Raw genomic sequence first — 24360 nt, 5'->3', positions numbered from 1 at the left:
TACCCCGTGCACCATCCCAAAAGTCATCATTTAAAGTAAAAATTAACAACTTTATTTTTTAAAGTTAAAATTCATGCAACACCAGGTTATAGTCCAACAGGTTTATTTGGAAGCACTAGCTTTTGGAGCGCCGCTCCTTCATCAGGTGATTGTCTTGACTTTATTTTTTAAAGTCTAACAGAGAATAATTAACGAGCAACTATTTGCAACTATCTAAACCTATCTTTTACCTTCCCCTCTGCAATACTAGTCTGATAAAACCTCCGATTAAGATTGACAGAAAAATTCAAATTTCAAAACCAGCCAGCTGTCGAATCTTCTCTTTGTATCGCCCTCTGTAAATTTGCTCTCCAGGTCGGTGTTGATATTTTTTTCTGTGAAAACTCCTTCTCCAGACAGGTACCTCTCAGTGAGTTCTTATAGCAGCATGCAGATGTTGGTTTTTTTTGGCAGTTCTCCTCCAACTGTTTTTTTTTGGTTTTATACCCCAAAGCATCGGTTCACTTCATTGGTTTTAATGCTATCAAAATAATAAATTCAAACTTGATTGGCATTTAGTATATTGGGGCATAATTTAAAATGATTGGCCAAATTTAAATTTGATTTTTCTTTCATAGCAACCTAGGTACTGCTAGCTGCTGGACCTAATGTTACATTGTAAATTCTCCAGCACTGTGTGCTTGTTAAGTCCTTCAACTCTCAAAGGTACAGTACCTCTCTACACCTTCACAACAGAAGAGATCTATATTTGGCCCATGGGTTGAGAGTGGGGTGAATTCCAAATCTCTGGTTCCTGATTTCATGTTGAATAGGGCTTGTTGGATGACAATGCATGAACATGAGAAGATTGGCCTATGATGGATCCATAGGCACTAGGTGTAAGTATGAACAGAGAGGTGGCATCTGAGCAGAGACAGGGGCGCTTAAGGCAACTGAAAAATACTGATTGTGGTATGTATAGGAATATCCTTAGATGTTTCACAATAAAACATAGATTTACCCAACATAAGCTTAGGATTTGACATCGGCCAGTTAATGCCTTATGAGAATTTTCATTTTAAGAAGTTAGAATTAAGGTCTTTTTTAGACCACTTGAATTATAGTTTATTATAACATGGCTGACATTAATAGTCAGAAGGTCTTTCACTGGCCTGAATCTGCTGCTCTGGAATAAATTGGAAATCGGGATTCTGACCCAGATCAGTCTAAACATTGCTTATTTAGCTTTGGTGTTTTCTGGATGAATCTCTAGCCCAGGAGCCTTCAGAGACACACATCATAGTTCAGTTGAGGAAGACATACACACAGCAACAGCAAAGAGCATTGGCACTGAGACAGCACCCTGATTTGCAGCAATAAGTGCTGCATTCTGTGTTTAAATTTCCTGAACCCACCTTGACAGCCGCTGAGGTAAGGTAAGTGAAGGGGTAAGGTGGCGGATGGGTGAAGGGGTGAGGGAGTAGAATGGAAGGTGGGTAGCTTGCCAGGTGAGTAGAGAGTTCAGGTGCCATATGGATTAAGGGGCAGGCAGCCAGGTGGGACGGCTGTATGGATGCAAAATGGGTGAACAGTTGATTGCCAGGTGATTGGAGAGTCAGCTGGTAGGTAACTGGGTGAAGTAGTCAATGGAGGAGGGAGGTGAAACCTGTTGGATCCTGTTTAGTCAATGAGGAGTGTCATTGTGATTCATGGCTGTCGTGGGATTTCTGGCATGGGGGTAGTGGTGAAATTGGGTTAGATCAGATTGTGGATTGGTAAGGATGAGTGGGAGTTAAGGGGGATGGGGGTTGGTTACATAGGGATGTGTCATGTCAAAAGAAGTCTGGGGGAGGTTGTTGGGTTTGAGGGTGGTGCAGGGGGTACAGTTTAATACTTAGCCAGGAGTTAGAGCAAGTATCATTCTTTGAGCATTTCCTACCATAAGAAAACCATTAGAAATAAGAACAGGAATAGGCCATTTGGCCCCTCAAGCCTGTTCTGTTAATAAATAGGATCAGGGCGAACCCAAAATTTCTCACATCCACTTTCCTGCCCTTTCCCGTAACCCTTGATTCCCCGACTGATCGAAAATCTATCTTTTTCAGCCTTTCCTCCCCACCCGGTGGCCCCGGTAGCAAGTAGCTCCAAAGATTCACAAACTTGTCAGAAGAAATCCTTCCTCCTCTCAGTCTTTATTCGGTGTCCCTTTCTTTCTATAACCTCTGGTCCTAGCCTCTCCCATAAAGGGAAATATCCTCTCAGCATTTACCCTGACAAGCTCGTTAAGAATCCTTAAGCTGAGTAAGACCTGTTTGAAGCCTATTTTTGAGGACTTGGGAACTTTTTCAGAGAAGTCTAGCAACTGCCTAAGAGCAATCACTGAGCAGTCCCTGTGGAGTTATTAACCAAACTCACTTTAGCAGTCACTATCGTCCTATCAGAAAATATTTCCCAAACAACATATTTTCATGAATTTAAACATCTACTCACTGGTAACACTTTTCATCATGATTAAGATTATAAGTGCAAGGTTCCATTCAATGACAAAGATAGCTTCCAACTATCTTGCCACCACTTTCTGACTTAATGAAACTTTCAGCTTCCGTTAGTTCACAAAAGAACTAATGAAATATTGCATGTGCCAAGATTTGACAGTATATCAGTGACAGGATATTTTGAGAGTTATCTAATGAAGTTGAAACAACTATAATTCACGGGTGCTGCAAGTGAGTTATAAAATAATTTTTTATCAAGTGAAACATCATCAGCAAAACCCTGTTAGTGATGAGTTTTCTTTGATCTGTTGAATCCCATTAGAATTTATATGCATTCTAGATCTTGCCTCACAGATGGAACTGCTAAGTGATAATTCATTGGGGTGAATGATTGTTTTTAATTGCACTGTAGTGAATTACCACATCATTGGGCAGTGAAATTGTCATTCAGAGCTACAGAATGTATTTGAAAACAGCTCAACATAAATCCTATTAAATAAAATCTCATAATAAAAAAAATCTTATTTGCAGACACAACCCTTATTTGCAGACTTCCAAGCACTAAAAAAGAAAGTGAATGAAGTAAATATTCCTTGAAAGCACGTCAGGAGTTTTACTGTTTTACTCAAGGAATTACTATGTCGAAGATGCGGTTGTTGCCATTTTTCATTTGCATTTCCCAGTGGCAGATTGTACACCATTTCTGCAGGGAGATATCACTGCTTAAATGCCAAGTGGGTATAGCTGTTGCTTGCTGCAGCATTTACATCTGTTCCTGCTGCTAACTGGTATTTCCAAGTTCATACACTCCCCTTTTATTTGTCCTTGTATCCCTATCCCTGCAGTGTCTAATGCAGATGGACAGAATTCATGAACTAGCCTAATTCCACAGTCCAATCGTTCACACCTGGCAATAAGCAGCTCAGTCATGCTTGATGAATGTGCTTTCTTTGTGTACAACGCACATATGTTTTATTAAGTCTTGACGTATTTGAGCTTTGTCAAATATGTCAACATTAGCCGAAAACACAATCTGATTTAATTATAAAGACGTTCCAATTTTTGTTTTTTGGAGGGGCGAGATAAGAGGTTGCTGGTGCAAGTATAATCATAGAATCCATACAGTATGGAAGCAGGCCATTTGGCCCATCAAGTCCACTTTGACCATCCGAAGACCTACCCCCCCTCCCCCCTACCTGTCCAGGGCTAATCCACCCAGCCTACATATCCCTGGATACTACAGGCAATTTAGCATGACCAATCCATCTAACCTGCATATCTTTGGACTGTGGGAAAAAACTGGTGCACCCAGAGGAAATTCACTCAGACACGGGGAGAACAGCAAACTCCACACAGATCGTTGCCTGAATCCCGATGCTGTGAGGGAACAGTGCTAACTACTGAGCCACCATGCCAGCCCAATAATGATGAACAATATAACACTATATTCATGGAAGTAAAATTTTAATGAAGTTATAGCTCAAAAACAGGCTAATTGGCTCAATTGATCTATGCTGGGCTTTTTTCTGCTTTACATAAGACCACTCCCACCTGCCTTCATCTGCTTCGTATCAGTATAATCTTCTGAGCCTGTCTCCCTTGAGTTTACCTAGATTCCACTCAAGTGAACCCGCACCCTTTCAGTCAACATTGAAAACTGATCATTTATCACGTTTCAGTTGGTGGGATCTTGTTTGTATAAAGCAGCTGCTGCATTTACCTATATCTCACAGTCATTGATTCAAAGTAACTCAATCTATGGCCAGTTTGTGTTGTCATGAGGAACTGCATGAATTCAAGTCCAGCTATTGGTTCAAGTCACAATTCAACACTCAAAATGACACACTCTGCTGTACATCATAATTCAATCTGGCTTTGAAGGGCAATAAACTCATTGGAAATTGGGAATAGGTTTACTCTCTTCATACTTTTTCACTGTCAAAATAAGCAGGCATTTGCTCTTGATTCAGATGTGGTCAGTGTGATAACAGATACCGGACATCATATACTGTGTTGATATTGTGTATGGAACATTGGTCTGATATGGATGAAGTGGTGATTGTACCACTGGTCATCATTTCTAATAACATTAGAATCTCAGAACCCCAGCAGTGTGGGAGCAGGCATTCAGCCCATCGAGTTAAGACTGTCTCTCCAAGGGGTATCCCACCCCTATAACCCTGAATTGCCTCATGGCTAATCCATCTAAACTGTATATGCTTGGATTGTGGGAAGAAACCAGAGCACCCCGATGAAACCTAGACAGACATGGGAAGAATGTGCAAACTCCACACAGACAGTCCCTTGGTCCCTGGTGCTGAGAGGCAGCATTGCTAACCACTGAGCTACTGTGCTGTTCAAGGAAAGGAGCTTTCTTTAGAAATAGCACAGAGCATCATGTGCTGGATGAAAAGTAGTGAAAATGTACATCTGATGCCATTAGGCATACAGGTGCTGATGATGGAAAGTGGAAGCAGATTTTGCACTTTGGAATATAAATTGCCCAGTAACAATTTTGTTCAATGGTATAACATAACAAGGGGAATATTGTGAGACTGTACCTTTCATTTGACTTTATTTTTCATTGTAGACTGAACTGGGAAAAGGTCTGTCCTACATCAAAGGATTGAGGGAGAAGTTACCATACTTCTAAAAAAAAAGTTACTGAAACTCATTGTGAGAGACATGTTTACTCTGCTGTTTTGTTCAAGCATTAAATGAAGCTGTTTGTGGATGGGCTGTGTACAATATAAGATCCAGCTGGTGACAGGTTGCTGATTGTCACAATTTCACAAACCAAAGGGCATCATTGTTCCTTAGGACGGACACCAAGACAAACATTGACTGTGCCTGGTTTTATGAAGTTGAAAGCATGTACTGTACCTTTAAGAGAGAGTGAAAGCTGTTTTGTGCTGAGAGCTTGCAGGCACATGCCATTTGACTGACTAGCAGTTTCAGAGTATACTGGAAAATTGAAAAATCTGTATCATTTGGCTATGAAACAAATACCTGACTTTTGGTTGCTATGTTTTCACAACAGTTCAAAATTAGCCAATCAGCTTAAACTATGCCCCAGGATACTAAAACCCAATCAATTTTGAATTTTACTATTTTGCCAGCGTCAAACCAATGAGATGATTAGGTTATAAATATGCCAGCATTTTGAGAATTAGCCAGAATAGTGACCAACTGCCATCGTCAGAGTAACTGCCAGAAAAACACTCTCAATCAAAGGTACTTTTTTCATATGAAACACCTTTGTAACAAAAGTCGAAGACGACCTTGGGAGATCTACAGTGAGAGAAAGGTGGACACTGGAGATGACAGCTGCTGTCTGGTTTTGAAATTAAGCTGATGTAATTTTAATATGGGTGGTTATTGAAACAGTAGATTGTTATAGAGTTGGAGGCAGATAACAAGCAGTTAGGAGAAAGGAGATTTATAGTTGTACATAGTTGTTGTAAATAGAGTCAAGAATAAATAAATATATTTTTCTTTAAATAATAGAATTTGGGAGTTCTCTGTCACTCGTAGTTAAACACATTATGATGTAAGGTGAACAATGCTGGGTGTTTTCTTTAATTAACAGGCGGGTTCACCGCTGTGTCGTAACACTGGTAAACCATCAACTCGGTGAAAGAGGCTCTTTGGTCTACCCAAAACTTGTTGGTCTTGCAGTGTAAAGAGTTGACCCTGACTGGGTGTTACAGACTGTCACATTCCAAGGTCTATGACTACGTGCTGAGGGACACACTAGAGCTTGAGGCAGCTGCTGCCAAGGCAGAATGGGGGCAGACAACTGTCTAAAGTCTTTTTGCCAAAATATAATGAGGGCCTGTTACATTTCAAGATAGGTTCACAGCTCTAATGGAAAAATTAATAGTTTCCATTCATGTTTAGAAAATGCCTTTTCTTTGCAACTGAATTGAAGCTATAATGAGGAATGTTGAAATTCCACTGTACTTTCTGCAGTGTGTTTTGTATTTCTGGTATTTATTTATGCATACTTTATTTCAAAAACAAAATCCATGAATTAAAATAATTAGTCTGACAACAACTACCTGATTGGCTCCTGAATAGCTGAACAGCTTGTGGATGAGAAAAATACTGGCAGAAGCCTTTAGACTGCTAACTGTTCTGATGAAAGATAATCTGAAATGATGGGGAAAATGTAATGCAACCAAATTTCTTTTGCAGCAGGAAACATAGTAGCCCAGCCCACTTAAGTTTTGAAAAGGGCCCAAGGTAGCCTACCTGTGGTGGGGACACTTGCCTTAAAACCACCCCAAAGAGTGGACTGGGCTGACAGGAGATTACACTCACTACTATCAGGAGGTTAATTAGCCCCAAAGACCAATGCACATCCATTGCTACTTCAATCATCACAGTTCGCAGATGCAGATATTTTTAATCAACTTCTTCAGCCAGTTATACAGAAAAAAGATAAATTACATGCACACTAGAGTTTTACTGAATTGAGCATTTTGGTTTTCATTTTTGATGGATTGCTAAGTGTAACACCAACATTATAGATTCCTTTGTATATGTTAAAGCATATACACTTAAAGAACCCCACAAGCAGCTGTAAAAGAACACACTAATTTTCATATCTTCTATATATAATACATTAGCAGATAGGAAATTGAAATGCATTGAACTGTTCAATTGAATTAGCTGATAATTGTATCCAGGCAGTATAGATCAGAGGTGGGAACAATACCACTATACCACAATTCTTCCTTTCAATTATCATTCTAAGTGAATAGAAGAATTCAGTGTACTATAGATATTTTCTATTCAGAGATGTTATGACTCCCCTCTGGAGCATGTGGGAATTGAACCTTACCCTCCTGATTCAAAGATAGGAATACTACCTCTGTGCCACAATACCCTCTCACTGCTGCCCCCTACTGCCCCCCACCCCACCAACCCCACAAAAATTTAGTGTATAGCATCTTAATCACTGGTTACCATGTGTACGAATTGTTCATCATTAGTCCCTATTCAAACCATTAAGGTTTTGCCCATTACCCTTTAGCTCTTTAAACCATAAACTTTGGATAATGTTTGGTTTTGTTGCTTACACCATAATTCCTGAATAATTCACCCACTGAATGTCTTACTGATGTTTCTATCAAATCTTGAAGAGTCAAATCACAATTTTATATTACGTAAGCTTTGCAGGTACAGCTAGCATTTAGGGAGAATATGATATGTTAACATTTATTGATAGAAGTTTGAAGTATAAAAGGAAGGAACTCTTTCTGATACAGGACCTTGATGAGACCACACCATAATTATTCTCATTCCCGAAGGAAGCTTGTATTTGCCTTAGACTGGGTGCAACAAAGGTTCACTACATTGATGGTGAGAGGAAAGACTTGTCCTATAAACAAATTTGATTAGAATGGACCTGTATTGTCTGAAGTTTATGAAAATGAGAGATTCTCATGTGAGTGCATAAGATTCTTAGAGGCCTTGATTAGGTATATGCTCAAAGACTGATTCTCATGCTGCAGAGTTCAGAATTAGATTCCATTGTCTCAGGAAAATGGGTCAGTCAATTAGGGCTGAGATGAAGAGAAATTTCAGATGATTATGAATCTTTGGAATTTTCTACCCCAGAGGTTTGGGGATATTCAACTGTTGTGTGTACCCAAGGATGAGATTGACAGATTTTTTGATACAAAGGATCTGAAGATGGGGGTTGGGGAGAGAATGGGATTGGGTGGAGTTGATGTAGAGATTCAAAAATGATCATATTGAATCATAGAGCAAGCTTAGAGCTCTGTATGCTGATTCTGTTCCATATTTGATATGTTTGTGCAAACAATTTCTTCTTTTTGCTTGTTGTTCCTGAACTTTCCCTTATGTAATATTTCATATTATTATATTTTACACTCCATAAATCTATAGTTAGATAGAAATTACTTTGATCATGACATTTGGACCCTTGTTAACTGACTGTGAGCTAATTCAATTGAACAGTTCGATGCATTTCAATTTCCTCCCTGCTTATATACATTATAAATATGAGACATGAAGAAAAGACAAGAAAATTATTCTTTTATAGTTGCTTGTGGTGTCCTTTAAGTATGAATGCTTTAAAATGTACAAAGGAATCCATTGAAAATAAAAACCAAAATTCAGTAAAACGCTAGTGTGAATGTGATTTATCTTTTGCTGTAAATCCCGATAAAGCATTGTCACTAAATACATTGTGAAGGATGACCCAAGCATGCTCTTCTGGCTGATTGTTGCAGTAATAACAATCACTTTGTGACCCTGTTATACAGTTCAGCACCCTAGGTTGCATGGTACTAGAACTCACCAATCAAAACTATGAGGGATTTGGATCAGTTCTCACCAGGGCAATTGGTAAGTTACCCTGTCGTAACTGAGCATACCTTACATAATTCATCTCTGCTTCCACAAAGTCAGTTGAGAATTCCATTTACATCCATCAGGGAAAAAATACAGCCAGCTTGCCTAGACCTTTCAGTTGACATCACTTGTATGGAAATAACGGGAAAAGAAAAGGTTGGTATAAGAAAGTGTGTCGATGGCATCTGTCTGCAGGACAATTGTATGTTTTTATTACAGAATATCTAAGAGGTTTGTGTATGATTAGATAAGAAAAACAACAACTTGTGTTGATGTAATGCCTTTAATGGATTAAAGTATGCCAAGGTATTTCACAGGAGTGATATAAAATTTGGTAACTCATTATTCAAGGATATATAAAGGTAGCTGGGATTTAATGACTGGAGAAAAAGGAGAAACAAGAACTGAAGAGCATTAGAAGAGGAAGCCCACAGTTTAGAAACTTGGCAGCTTAAGGGGTAGCCAAAATAGCAGAGAGAGAATTTGAAGATAAGATTAGATTCCCTACGGTGTGGGAACAGGGCCTTTGACCCAACCAATCCACACCAATGAGTGACCCACCCAGACCCATTTCCCTCTGACAAATCACTTGACACTATTGGCAATTTAGCATGGCCAATTCACCTTAGCTGCACACCTTTGGACTGTGGGAGGAAACCAGAGTACTTGAAGGAAACCCATGCAGACATGGAGAGAATGTGCAAACTCCACACAGACAGTCACCCAAGGCTGGAATCAAACCTGGGACCTTGGTGCTGTGAGGCTGCAGTGCTAACCACTGAGCCAAAATTGTCATTGCTGATCACTGTGAGATATATCATCAACCCAAGTGCTTAGGATGCCTTTGGTTTTTCTCTATGTTGAATAAGAGTGCACTAGTTTGTTTTTATGTACTTTGGAAGCATATAGTCTACATGACTTCAATATCAGAGTAAAAAATGAGGTCTGCAGATGCTGGAGATCACAGCTGAAAATGTGTTGCTGGTCAAAGCACAGCAGGCCAGGCAGCATCTCAGGAATAGGGAATTCGACGTTTCGAGCATAAGGGCTTATGCTCGAAACGTCGAATTCCCTATTCCTGAGATGCTGCCTGGCCTGCTGTGCTTTGACCAGCAACACATTTTCAGCGATGACTTCAATATCAGGCAGATAGGTCTGAAGATACAGCTCTTACAACATATTTATTCTTAGGATTTGGAGTCAGACAGCATCAGAAATAGTTAGTTTGTCTGGTTGCAGGTATTTTTACCACCCATGAAAGTGAGTGCATTCTAAATTCATCCTGTAATTACCCAATTACTATATTTTATTTGACCTTGAAAAAAAATCGACAAACTTGCTTTGCTAGTTATCTATATGCTATTCGAGATGTAGCTCGAAGAAAGGATAAGATTTTACAGAAATAAGTTGCAAAAACAAAGTAGATAAAGGAGAAATTGTCTTCCTGGAGGCAGTACTAGGGGATATTGATAGAGGGTAAAAAATGAATTTTAATTTTACCTGCAGTTATACAAATATTTCCTGCCATCTGAATCCCCACTGATGTCTGAGATCTGATTAATTTTTATGGGAGGTCAGTGATATCATCAGTTGGCTTTTAATCCTGTTATTGCATCTTTCTGGGCCATTTTGTGACACGTAATTAAGCTCCTTAGTTGTTTTAGCACAAACCGTCTTGAATGATCAAAAATAAAGGATTTTTCATGACGTAATTCAGTGAATAACCTAATATTAAACTTGTCACACAATTTCTCTGTAATCAAAAGAAAACAAAGAACTGTGGATGCTGGAGATCAGAAAGAAACACAGAAATTATTATAAACACTCAGTAGATCTGGCAGCATGCTTTCACATCCACAGATGCTGCCAGACCTGCTACTTTTTTTTACAGCAATTTCTGTATTTGATCTCTCCATAATAAATGTAATGTGTGAGCTGACAGCATTGATATGGGCTTCTGATGATGCTCATTGGATTGAGACCTCAAAACTGAGGCGACTGCCAACCAGCAACTGAAGCTGCCAGGTTGGTCACAAGGTCATAAGGTAGAGATCCCAGAGTGGCTCAAGCAATATTTGGAGGCCATGAAAGTGTAGTTTAGCACTTATTGTTGGTCGGCATCTTCAGTTACATTACTGCAACTGCATAGTCCAAACTCCAAACACTTCTCATCTAATATGGCAATCAGATTCAATTGCACAGTACAGTCCTGATACACATTAAACAAGATGGACATTCCAGACACTATTTGTAGTGGAAGTTAATTGCAAAGTTAGAGCAGCAGATCAGTAAGACTCCCAACTTTATGTGGGAGCTGTTACCACTCCTTTTATACAAAGTGAAAGCAATCCAAATCAGCTTCAAATAGTATATCCAGTGCACTGTCAAATCTGGTTTGCAAAGCGTTCGTGTGACCATGAGACCTTTGGAAACCTTGTAAACCCAGCAAACTTTAATTTAAATGTATGGAGACTAGTGTTTCAGGTGCTATAAGTACATTCAAGGTGTGTTGGTCTTGGTTTCTTTCTGTTAAACTACACAAGTTTTTTTTGAAAAGGTTCATTTATTGAAAATATTCCGATTACCATTGATTAAGAGTAATGACTAAACAAAGAGCACTTCTACTGAACTATACAATAGTGACCTAAGGGGCACATTTTCATGCAGTTGGTGGCCATTGTATGGAATGAGCTGTCAGAGGAAGTGGTGACAGCTGGTACAATCACAATATTTAAAAGGTGTCTGGATTGGGACATGAATAGGAAGGGATTAGGCGCCAAATGCCAGCAAATGGGACTATATTTATTTTGGATATTTGGTCAGCATGGATTAGACCAATGTGTACAACCCTATGACTCTATAACATGTAGGAAGACAACAATATAATTGATCACGTCAAAGGTTGCAGAGAAATCAAAAAGGAATCAAAGGATAAAAATGCCAGCGAGAGCATTTCAACTGAGATTTTAAATGGATTTATTTTGCAGCTTTAGCATGTCAGTACCCTAACTATACAGATTTACAATTGGAATTCTGGGAAAAGTGGGCATAGATTCCAGGTGACAATACAATGGAGGAATTTGGGATGGAAAGGTTGCTTGGATATAATATCCATGTTTGTAAGGACCGAGAAGACAAGAGTAAGTTCTTTGAAGCTGTGGTAATAACGACGTTTGAACCATGAGTTTGTGGTAGATGAGGAAAGTGAACTGTGTCAGCCATCATGGCAGGTGAGAAAGGTGAAGTGGATGGAAAACCAGTTTAGCAAGAATGATGTCAATGGAGGAGTTTAATTGGACAGGCCAATCAGAATCGACTTGTCCCCTCTGAGAGGTAACATTAACAAATAACTGTTTTTGCAGCATCTCTATGCTAATGATGACTCAACCAATCAGTTGTCTCTTCCCAGGCTTCATTAAAAGGTGTCTCTTTGTTCAAGGCTGTATCTTGCATCCTGGTTCTGAATAGTGAAAGACCAAAAGCTTTAACATGCTGTTTTATTTTAGTAATGTTTAAGCTCTGTAGTACTGAGCAATTATTCATCTATCTGAAACAAAGGAACAAAGACCATGTTGGGGATGATGACAGAGTTAGAATCATGGGAAGGTCGCCACTGATGATGTGACCTAGCCAGCTGATGAATTGTCTGGATATTAAACCTATAATTCAGGGAGCAAACCTACACCCTAAATCACAGGAAGGTTTAAGAGGAATCAAATTGAATTTCTCCAAAAATGCATTGAGCGGAAAGTCTTGTCAGTGTTCATTTCCAAGCTTAGTGAAAATCGTAGACATAGTTCTACAATTTTATGCAAGAAAAGATGGAACAAACTAGTAACAGCAGGTTGAATCCTATGAGTTTTCTTCCTGTCAGTTCTATTCTTTTATTTGGAAGGTTTTGGCTGTGAGGCCAAGCAAGATTTCTCACCCCATCTTATAAAACTTGCATCCTTAAATACTTATCCTACTCTTATAACTTCTCTCATGTCCAATTCTAGATCTAACTTACCATGTGCTGTTCCCAGAACAACTTACCACTCAGCAGATTCCTGCCAAAAGACTAGTATGCCTTGCCCCTGCGTCACCTTTGTGCAACCGGATAAGTGTTGGCAATCTGGCATTGCCCCTCACTGGCAATATAATGGCACAGCATCCACAAAGCCATGCTGCTTAAGGCCCATAGCCATCATGGCTGACACTCCCTCTCAGATACAACCCTATTCTCACCCCCTAGCCACAAAAGCTAACAGAAATGAAATGAGTAGAGAGTGCAGTTCACTACAAATGCTGGCAAGATGACCATAATTCCTTGATGATCTACTGCACCCACTACTGAACTGGGTGTCAGTTGTGTGCTGACTTGCTTGTAGCATTCAAGACAGCTGATTTCTGTGCACTGACAGCTTCCTCCTCCTTAAAGCACAGGGACTCCTGACTGATAACAAACAGCTCTTGCTTGATTGGACTAAAACCTAACTCCTATCCAGTTTATGACATGGACACTTGGGGAATAAATGTATTGGCAGATGTTAGAGTGACGTTTCAATGTGCATTGGTGATGGAGAGGGATAAGTGTGCACTGCAGGGCAAGAGTTATAGCTGGGGGCATGGAAATTATGATGCGGTGAGGCATGACTTAGGATGTGTGGCTTGGAAAAGTAGGCTTCAAGGGAAGGGTACAATCGATATGTGGAGCTTGTTCAAGGAGCAGTTATTGAGTGTCCTTGATAAGTATGTACCTGTCAGGCAGGGAGGAAAGGGTCGTGTGAGGGAGCCGTTGTTTAATAAGGAATTGGAATCCCTTGTTAAAGGGAAGAGGGCGGCCTATGTAAGGATGAGGCGTGAAGGTTCAATTCGGGCGATTGAGAGTTATAAGGTAGCTAGGAAGGATCTAAAGAGAGAGCTAAGAGCAGCAAGGAGGGGACATGAAAAGTCCTTGGTTGGTAGGATTAGGGAAAACCCAAAGGCTTTCTATAGGTATGTCAGGAATAAAAGAATGACTAGGGTAGGAATAGGACCAGTCAAGGATAGTAGTGGGAAGTTGTGCTTGGAAGCTGAAGAGATTGGAGAGACACTGAATGAATACTTTTTGTCAGTATTCACTCAGGAACAGGACATTGTTGCCGATGTGAATATTAAGTCACAATTTATTAGAATGGATGGCTTTGAGATACGTAGGGAAGAGGTGTTGGAAATTCTGGAAAGGATGAAAATAGATAAGTCCCCTGGGCCTGATGGCATTTATCCTAGAATTCTCTGGGAAGCAAGGGAGGAGATTGCAGAGCCATTGGCCTTGATTTTTATGTCCTCATTGTCTACAGGAATAGTGCCAGAAGACTGGAGGATAGCAAATGTGGTATCCTTGTTCAAGAAGGGGAGTAGGGATAACCCTAGTAACTATAGGCCGGTGAGTCTCACTTCTATTGTGGGCAAAGTCTAAGAGAGAATTGTAAGGGATAGGATTTATGAACATCTGGATAGGAATAATGTGATCAAGGATAGTCAACATGGTTTTGTGAAGGGCAGGTCATGCCTCACAAACCTTATTGAATTCTTTGAGAAGGTGACTAAGGAGGTGGACGAGGGTAAAGCGGTAGATGTGGTGTATATGGATTTTAGTAAGGCGTTTGATAAGGTTCCCCATGGTAGGCAAAAAATACGGAGGTATGGCATTGAGGGTGCATTAGAGGTTTGGATTAGGAATTGGCTGGCTGGAAGAAGACAGAGGGTAGTAGTTGATGGTAAAGGTTCATCTTGGAGTGCAGTTAGTAGCGGTGTTCCGCAAGGATCTGTTTTGGGACCATTGCTGTTTGTCATTTTTATAAATGACCTAGAGGAGGGGCTAGAAGGTTGGGTGAGCAAGTTTACAGATGATATGAAAGACGGTGGAGTTGTTGACAGTGAGGAAGGATGTGGCAGGTTACAGTGGGATATAGATAAGCTGCAGAGCTGGGCAGAAAGGTGACAAATGGAGTTCAATGTGGGTAAGTGTGAAGTGATTCACTTTGGTAAGAGTAACAAGAAGATGGAGTACTGAGCTAATGGTCGGATACTTGGTAGTGTGGATGAGCAGAGGGATCTTGGTGTCCATATACACAGATTTCTGAAAGTTGCCACCCAGGTAAATAGTGCTGTGAAGAAGGCATATGGTGTACTGGCTTTTATTGGTAGAGGAATTGAGTTCCGGAGTCCTGAGGTCATGTTGCAGTTGTATAAGACTCTGGTGTGGCTGCATCTGGAGTATTGTGTGCAGTTTTGGTTGCCATACTATAGGAAGGATATGGAGGCACTGGAATGGGTGCAGAGGAGGTTTACCAAGATGTTGCCTGGTATGGTAGGAAGATTGTATGAGGAAAGGCTGAGGCACTTGGGGCTGTTTCATTGGAGAAAAGAAGGTTTGGGGTGACTTGATAGAGGTGTACAAGATGATTAAGGGTTTAGATAGAGTTGACAATGAGAACTTTTTTCCTCGTATGGAGTCAGCTATTACGAGGGGGCATAGCTTTAAATTAAGGGGAGGTAGGTATAGGACAGATGTTAGGGGTAGATTCTTTACTCAGCGAGTCATGAGTTCATGGAATGCCCTGCCAGTAGCAGTGGTAGACTCTCCCATTTTATGGGCATTTAAACAGGCATTGGATAGCCATATGGAGGATAGTGGACTAGTGTAGGTTAGATGGGCTTGGGTCGGTGCAACATCGAGGGGCAAAGGGCCTGTACTGCGCTGTATTTTTCTATGTTCTATGTTCTATATACTTGCGTCCCTCCCACAAACAGATTGCTACTGAGAACCAACTGTCTGTGTGTCTGTGCAAAAGAGCACATCAATACAGGATTACTGAGAATGTTTAAACTCTGGCTAAAGCACCAACACCCATGGTACAGCATAGCAAGGCAAGGCAGGGATGCTGGTAGGTGCTAAGTAAGTAACTCTAAGAGAAAAAGTAAGCAGCACTGAGATGCAGCCTGGTCCAATCTGTAACTTGAGTGTCTGTCTCTGCACAGTGTCCCTGCAGCAGTCTTTCAATGCTGGTTGCTGGTGTGCCCTGCAATGCATGTCTTTGCTTCCTAAGCATCCTGCACGTGGACTGGAGAGGTACTATGAGGTTTGTAAAGGGATGTTAATGACAATGAATCAGAACTGCATGTAGCTGGTACCAAAGGAATGTACCTTGAGATACTATTGGGTCATGAGCTACATGGAGGAAGTTGCTGAAGTCACAGGATACCCACTCTGATTCCATGCTGAGAATTCTTGACACCTAGTTTGCTCAATGCATTTGGTAAGGTAGGCGATATTTTAATGAGTTACTATTAACAAGACAAAGTGTATACTTAATAAGGCCATTGCCAAGCAATAGTCACCTTAATTGGCAACTCAACACTGTTTAACTCAACACTCAGCAGATACATTAAACAATGCAACCAGTTGCTCCTGACGTCAAGGTAGACCTTATCAAATGTTCAAATTATGCCACAAATCTCACCATGGCCTACATCGTGCAAATCTGCATAAAATCCCACCCAATTTATGTTGTGTTTTATTCCATGATTGGTATGAAATACCCACATATCTTTCAATTTTTTATTTAATCTAGTGAGGTGCCAGCTAGTTATGTAGGCCATACATCTCAATGACTGGCAGACCACATCCTGTTGACCCTTCACAGTAAATAACATTCTGATTGTGCTCGACCAGCCTGTACTTGCAAATCTCAGAGACATATATCCACCATTCCAGGTACTTCGGGTATTGGAAATCATTTATTAAATAATCGAGATTGTGCTAAACATAAGACTGGAAACTAATCATTAGTCAGATCCAAGTGTGCTGCATTTATACATGCCATAAGTTACAGATATAAATACACAGAGCCCTGTTTTATGCCAGCAAAAGAAATTTGTGCGCCCATTGCACATTTCTCAATGAAACAGTCACAGAGACAGCCAAGCTCTACTGCATCCCCATTGCAATAGCTTAACCAATTAGAAAGGCTGCTGCGGTCCCAGTACTGATCCCTGCGGTACTCCACTGGTCACTGCCTGCCATTCTGAAATGGAGCCGTTTATCATTACTCTTTGTTTCCTATCAGCCAACCAACTTTCAATCCAAGTTAGTATTTGCCCCCAATACCATGTGCCCTAATTTTGCTCACTCACTTGGGGATTGATCTCCAAGCACATAAAAGTAAAGATGAAGGACCTTCATGGAAAATGGAGATCAAAAGGCTTGGTCATTGAAAATTTGGATTTGCAAATGGAAATTAATTTGAGGAAGTGCTTTTTCCAAAGATATATGCAGAGGAAAATGCATCCAGAAAGGGTTAGTGAAATGTAGATGATCAGGGACATTGAAGTGGTCAGACAGTTAGAGATTAGGAGCACAGGAATGGAGGAATTACAGAGAATTGGAAGGTTGAAAGGTTGCTGCCCACATGTTTTGGGGAATTTGTATGGTGGGGGAGGTCTGAAAAGACTAATAGAGCAATGAATTCAGGGTAAAAAGGCAGCAACTAAGACAAAGATTGAAATTATGGGATTCAGAGAGAGAAAGGGAGGCAGAACCTCAGGGATCAATGCATGATAAAGGGTAAAGATGTTAAAGGAAAGGTCAGAGGTATGGAAAAGGGCAAGGTATGTGTTTGAGGAGAAGGGACCAAAGAAGTAAAAGGAAGAGGTGTTACTTGGTGATGAAGACCAAACCACCATAATGGCATGTTAGGTGAGGCAGTTAGTGGAATATATAGTCAGCAAGGGAGGTGTCTAAAGGGAGGAAGATGTTGTCCCCTATGAACCAAGTTTCAGCCAAAACTATGATGTAAACGTAACCAGTATAATAAGGTTAAGGATGGCAAGGGCTATGCCTGCTTGCAAAACAGGTATTCTGAAGCCAAACGTGTTTTGGAAATTCTGAGCCTCAAAGACATAGTAGAATATTTCAATGACAGTTTTCATGTTGGAACTTTGTGATGGAATCTTCAAACTCATAGAAAAAGATTGTAAATGTCAATAGTTCCAGCATAAACTAACATTTCCCCCAGAATTGCATATTTCATGTTGTTTGAATTCTGATCCATGCACAGTGTGAAGTACCTCATAAGTTGTGGTGATCTTGATTCAAATTACTCACAGGGTGGAGGGAAGCAAAGTCTAGCTACTGTTTTAATTTGACAGGAACAGTTTCTGAAGTGACTGCATTTAAAAATTATTCATGGCAACCAAACTTTTTACCTTCTAATCAATTGAATGCTGCATAATCCTGTCTGGAACATCAGTTTACAAGCTACACATGAGAAGATTAAACCATATTTCTAAAGCTTAACGACTGGAAAAAAGACTGTCAGAGATTCCTAATTGTGTATCTGTCACTGATTTCTCAAAATATTGCTTTCGGCATGCTGTGATACTTATTGAGTTGTTCATTTTAGATTTATTATCTGTCAGCCTTCATGATATGTTCTGACAGTCAAGATTTTAACATCTCAGCCTTATCTCAATTTAACTCATGTATATCTTTATTTTGGGAGTTTGGAGTTTGATTTTGTTAATTTGCAGAGTACGGTTGAGATCTGTGGCTGCTGAATATTTTTTTCCACTCTCCCCCCATCACCATTCATCAATACCACAACACCTTAGGCCTGAAAGTCAACTCACTAAATAAATCAGTGCTGTATTTTTCTCCTTTGAAAACATGCTGAGTAGAACTCAACTTGCAACCCATTGTAAAAATACACAGTTTGTACAGTCTGGGTGGATGGATTAAGAGCAATGTTTTGTTCAGAGGTAGGTTTTGAAGTAATATGCTGCTGAACGCCAAAATCCTTTCCCAAATTGTCTTCCAACAAATCTGGTCAGCTTCAAAAGTCAGTTCTTCAATTACCTCAAAATCTTCTTCTAACTTGTTGTTTTTGCTGTATTGAAATGCGTTATATTATTTGTATTTAATGTTGTTTGGTAAACTCATGGTATTTTCATTGTTATCTACTTTATTTTTCTAAAGGTAAACAAGCCTCTTCTGTTTCTTTCCTAGTTCTGTCCTTCACCTGTGGAGATGATATACTGCAACTCCCCACCATCACTGCATGAAGACAGTCTAATGATTAAATCATCAGCAAGCAGTACTGCAATGATTCTGCCAGATCAAGAACAGAAACAGTACATAGTAAGGAAGGAAGGTTGTTAAAACACAATGTACTGATGAGATGCAAAGCAGCAGACATTCATTCAGGATCCATTGGTTCCGAACTTATTGATATATTTGCATAAAAATAGCACAGGGCCTCAGAGAGAGGCAGGATTGCCTCAAAATTAAACCAGGGCAAAAATGTCAATATAAATATGTCATTGTGTTATATTTACTTACAATCAGAAATGTTACTAATCTGTCACTAGTTTATTTACAAGACAGTACTTTAGCAGCATAGAAGACAATTATGAAGATTTTTTTGATCACGTGATTTTCCTTCATAAGAGGAGGTTTGCCAGGATTCTGCCTGGATTAGAGGGTATAAGCTATAAAGAGGGGCTAGAAAAATTGGGGTGTTTTCTCTGGAGCGGGGGAGGCTGAGGGGAGACTTGACAGAAGTCTATAAAATTATGAGATGCATAGATAGGGTTGGCAGTCAACCCAGAATTATTTGCATTCACTTTCCTCAGTTTGTATCATTCGTAAACATCATGGCTTCTGTCCCTGCGACTAAATCATTTATGCACAATGTGAACAATAATAGCTGTCATCCCAGATTCTGAACTTGACACACTCTACCATCTTCCTTTATGATGAAGGGTCATGTATAACTATCTACATTTCCATTCAACTCAAACAATCTTTGATTAATTCAAGATTTATTTCAAAAAGCTGCATGATTTACCTTTGTCTATTTTTTCCACTGTATATTTATTTAAACATCAAGATCTCTGCACTTCTGTGCTCCTGGCCTCTTATACAGCTCTGATCTTTACTCCTTCACAAGTAGCCAAGCCCTTACCTTCATGCTTGTAAATGATCTCCCTAAATTCTCTATCTTTCTTACCCTTTCCTCCTTAAGATACCCCTTAAAAATATGAACAGAGTTCTTGTCCATTTTCCAATGTGCTTTGGTGACAAATGTTGAATGGTTATTCAGTTATCATCTTGGGAAGTTTACTAGGTTAATTATGAAACTAAGAAAGTGTGAATTGCTGTTATGTGCACAGCCTGAAAACAACAACAGCATCAAAATTCAGTCTGATTGTAAAACTACAAAATTTTGTCAGACTTTCCATTGAAAGAGATTCTTTCATATTTTACGGTTGTCATAGAGATGTCCAGCATGGAAGCAGACTTTTTGGTTCAACTTGTCCATGCTAACCAGATATCCCAACCCAATCTAGTCCCACCTGCCAGCATCCAGGTCACTTCCCTCCAAACCCTGGTGTAGGTGAAAACTCAGCAAGGCTGGGAGCTAGGACCTGATGTAGGCGTGGATTTGGTAGTATGGGGCACGGAACACATAACTGGAGTGGGCGTGGTGGTAGGTGGAATGGGGTGTTCATATGCCCATCCAGATGTCTTTTGAATGTTGCAATTGTACAAGCTTCCACCACTTCCTGTGGCAGCCCAATCCACACAAACACCACACACTGCGTGAACAGGTTGACCCTTAGGTCTCTTTTATATCTTTCCCCTCTCACCCTAAACCTATGCCCTCTAGTTCTGGGCTCCCCCACCCCAGGGAAATAGACCGTCACCTTCATGAGTATGCTTCATCATTAAATTGTAAGACTTGATGGTGCTCAAAATCAAAATGGCACTTTTCCGACCCAGTTACATTCAAATGGTACACTTCAGTCTGAAAAGGATAGGGAGGTTTGGACTGATAGGGCCATAGACAGAATTTGCACCCCTACACGGAATGAGGTATGGAGGCAGGTTGGTGTGAAAACACTATCCCTGTCCCAGACCATTCTCACAGAGGCAGGATCAGCAGCTTGCTGGTGCCCACAAACATTGCTCGCCATTTAAGGGCTTAGGCCTATTGTCAGAAGCCAACTGGACTTTTCCAGTCTGCTTGTGGGTCACCAAGGTGTCAGGAAATAGGTGAGTTGCTCCATAAAGGTGTTGAGAGACTGTATGGGCTGAATACCAGACATACTTAGACAGCTGCTTCACCTGCATGGACTCAGTTGTGTCCAAAGGCTGTAAACACCTATACAATGGTGGCCTGGCTGCTGTGGTCTTTTTTAAATTTTAAAAGTGGTTAGAAGTTGCGGAGGAGGTGCCTCAGAGGGTGGTACCCTTTCAGTCTCTTACCTGAACCATAGAGTAGCACTCCATCTGAGCTGAATGCTCCTATTGGCTGCTCAGCTTCAAAATCCTGTGGGGTATCTTTAATTTGATGCCAATCCCACCTTCAGATCTCTTAATTGGCCAATTCAGGGAAATTCGATGCCAGTTTATAGTTATCAATTGTGTGGGCTGAAACTAAACATTCACAGACCATCAGCTTGTGGTGATTATTACAGACTGATGATAAATAAATACTATACAATAAATAGCTTTCAGCTCAGATGAAGTGATACCATGTGGTTCAGGTTAAGGGACAGAAAGGGTGCCTCCCTCTGAGACACCTCCTTTGCATCTTTGAAATATTTTTCAATGAACCTTCTCTTTCTGTTCATCTCATTGTAACTTTGCTCAATTGAACAATGTTACAAAACACTCTCCCCTTCAGATGGTACAAAACAACAAGGCCAAATGCTGTCACTGAATTACCAGCAACCAGCAAGATTAATGAAAGGTGGAATTTATGTTGGTAAACCTTTGGTGGAAAACTCAAACAAAACTAAACCACATATGTATTATTCATAAAATGACCTTTGGGTCTGTTGCAATAAAGCAATACATTTCTAGCATTTACTTCAGATATAAATTGCTAAGACCAGTTCACAACCTAAATTGAGTGTTTGTTAGTGAACGCTTGAGCTTCCAAAACCTTTACTCTGGAAGCTACAAGAATACATTATCAGATAACGTACCACAATGTAACTAGCATGCTGTATAAACTGGATTTTCCTACTTATTAAATCTCAACTTTTTTGTTAACAGTATTCAGCATGTTGCTGACATAGGTTGAGCTATAAGGAGAGGCTGAATAAGCTGAGGCTTTTTCCCTAGAGCATCGGAGGCTGAGGGGGCGACCTTACAGAAGTTTATAAAATCATGAGGGGCATGGATACGGCGAATAGACGAGGTCTTTTCCCCAGAGTAAGGAAGTCCAAAACTAGAGGGCGTAGGTTTAAGGTGAGAGGAGAAAGATTTAAAAGTGACCTGAGGGGAAACTTTCCAAGAGGATAGCTTAACACTTTTAGACGGGCTAAAATCCATGTCAATGTTTATGGGAGGGTGCAGGAGTAGGGTACTGAGCATGTTGATAGGCAATGATCATCATGAATAGTGAAGCAGGCTTGAGGGTTTGAATGGCCTACTCCTGCTATCTTCTCTATTTCTGAGACACACTTTTTATACCTGGAGGGTTCAGTATAGCTATCATGTTCATTTCCAAGTATTCCTGTTTACTTTTTAAACTGTGCTTTTCCCTTTGGGCACCGACTCTTCGGGTCGTGGGCTCAGCAGCACTGTCATCTGAAAGCACCAGTCCCTGTGGAAAAATATTTGACACCTATAATAAGTTGACAGTGGAGATCAATTCATAAATTGGGAAACACCCTGATCAAACATTGCACATAGAGGAGGTTACTCTGAATCTCTACTTGCTCCTTCCTATAAGTGATGACATTTCTCATTGCCGTTAATTTATTCTTCCTGAGATGCCGATTGGCTAATTTATAATTGATTGCCTGAGCCCTTCCCTTTTAAATGAGGAGTAGCTTTTTTGAATACTTTCTGAAAAACCACTGGCCAGCTTCCTTTCACTAATTTTTCACCTCTTCAAAGATTTCCAGTAAATTTGATAGTCATGAGGCATAACCTATTGCTTCAGAAACCATGCTCACTCCTCATGGCCTTTGTGCTGTTCAGATTATAATGGATTGTATGCCATAAAATGCTCTTGAGCATTTTCTCCACTACATAGATTTCTACTTTGGTTAACAGGAAAAAAATTGCAAGTGGAGTAAAAAAAAATGTCAGCGTGATTGACGCTCTCAGCAGATATTTATTTAAATCTTTCACAGCAGCACCACGGCTTTGCAAGGATATGATCTTAGGTTTATATGTGGAGTGCCATTTGAATGGTTTACAATGTCTCATTTTATTACAGATAAATTTGTATGGCTGTGTTAATCAACTTTCACCTATTTGCTTTTTTAATGTACCAGAGATGTAATTAGTATACCTCCAATTAGCTGGATTGATGTAGCCTTTCCCTGACATCAGAATATTCATCCAATTAAAAAACTGTTCAACACTCAGCCATTAATAACATTTTGTTTCTGTGGTCGAAACCAATAGCAGGACATATTATATTTCCAATTATTAGAATATTGTGCAACTGATGACAAGTGTTGCCACAGAGAGTGAACCTTTGGCCAACTTTAGATAGTTTCTTGGAACCGAAATAAAAACAAGCAAACCATAAATCTTACAATTCCTTCCTTTTCAAAAAAGCAATCGATACATAAAACAAGAACAGCTACACTCACAAAAGTCATGGTGTTGTGTGCCTAGAAGGAACGTTAGGAAAAGCTGTGAATAATTTATGCCCTACTTCCCATCACCTCACCCAAAATGGTGAATGTTCTTCACTAACCATTGGAAATGATTATTGGAATTACTTCTGTAATTCTTCTGTAAAGATGTTTTTTTCCCACTCCAGAACGATAAGCAAACTGGTTTAACAAATTTCACATTACAAACTAAGGATAGAATGAAAATGTGAGCTTTTATTTACTCCCTACCTTAGAAAATAAAACCTGTTGGAGAGGGGTAGTTAAAATCAGAGCAGTCACTTACCCCTCTAATTCCCAATGTCTGAGCCTGCATTTCCCAGCAGGTGAGAATGTGGGTAGGAAGGCAGCAAGATCCTCCTGTAAACTGAAGTATAATGGAGTGTTGGACAAAGCCCCATAAAGGACTAACTATAATTGACTGCAATTTCATAGAAGGAAATGACACACATGCGTAATCCAAGAGTCTAAGAGAAAGAAGCTGATGTAAAGGAGTGTTCTCATAAGAGTAAATATGTTCACATAAAGTTGGGGTGTTTTATAGCTCGCAGTCTTCCAGAGTTATTGAAGCTACCACAACCCAACAACACAATAAAATATGAATATGATGATGATCTCTGCTCCTGTTATTGTGACCCAATCTACAACTGAAGTCAGAGGCTTGAAGAGAGGCTACATAAGTTGGCCTACCTTGTTCCAGGTAATCCCCTGCCACATCATGACCAGTGTACCCCCAACAGCACTTCTTGCACTAACTATAGTGAGCATTCTGATGGGTACCTGGCTGGATCCACCAAATGTCTACACTCATGTTCAAGCTTGACGGCAGCAGCCA

The sequence above is a fragment of the Hemiscyllium ocellatum genome, chromosome 25, assembly GCF_020745735.1.
Source record: "Hemiscyllium ocellatum isolate sHemOce1 chromosome 25, sHemOce1.pat.X.cur, whole genome shotgun sequence".
NCBI classification, from domain to species: Eukaryota; Metazoa; Chordata; class Chondrichthyes; order Orectolobiformes; family Hemiscylliidae; genus Hemiscyllium; species Hemiscyllium ocellatum.
Note: the sequence above shows the minus strand (reverse complement) of the source record.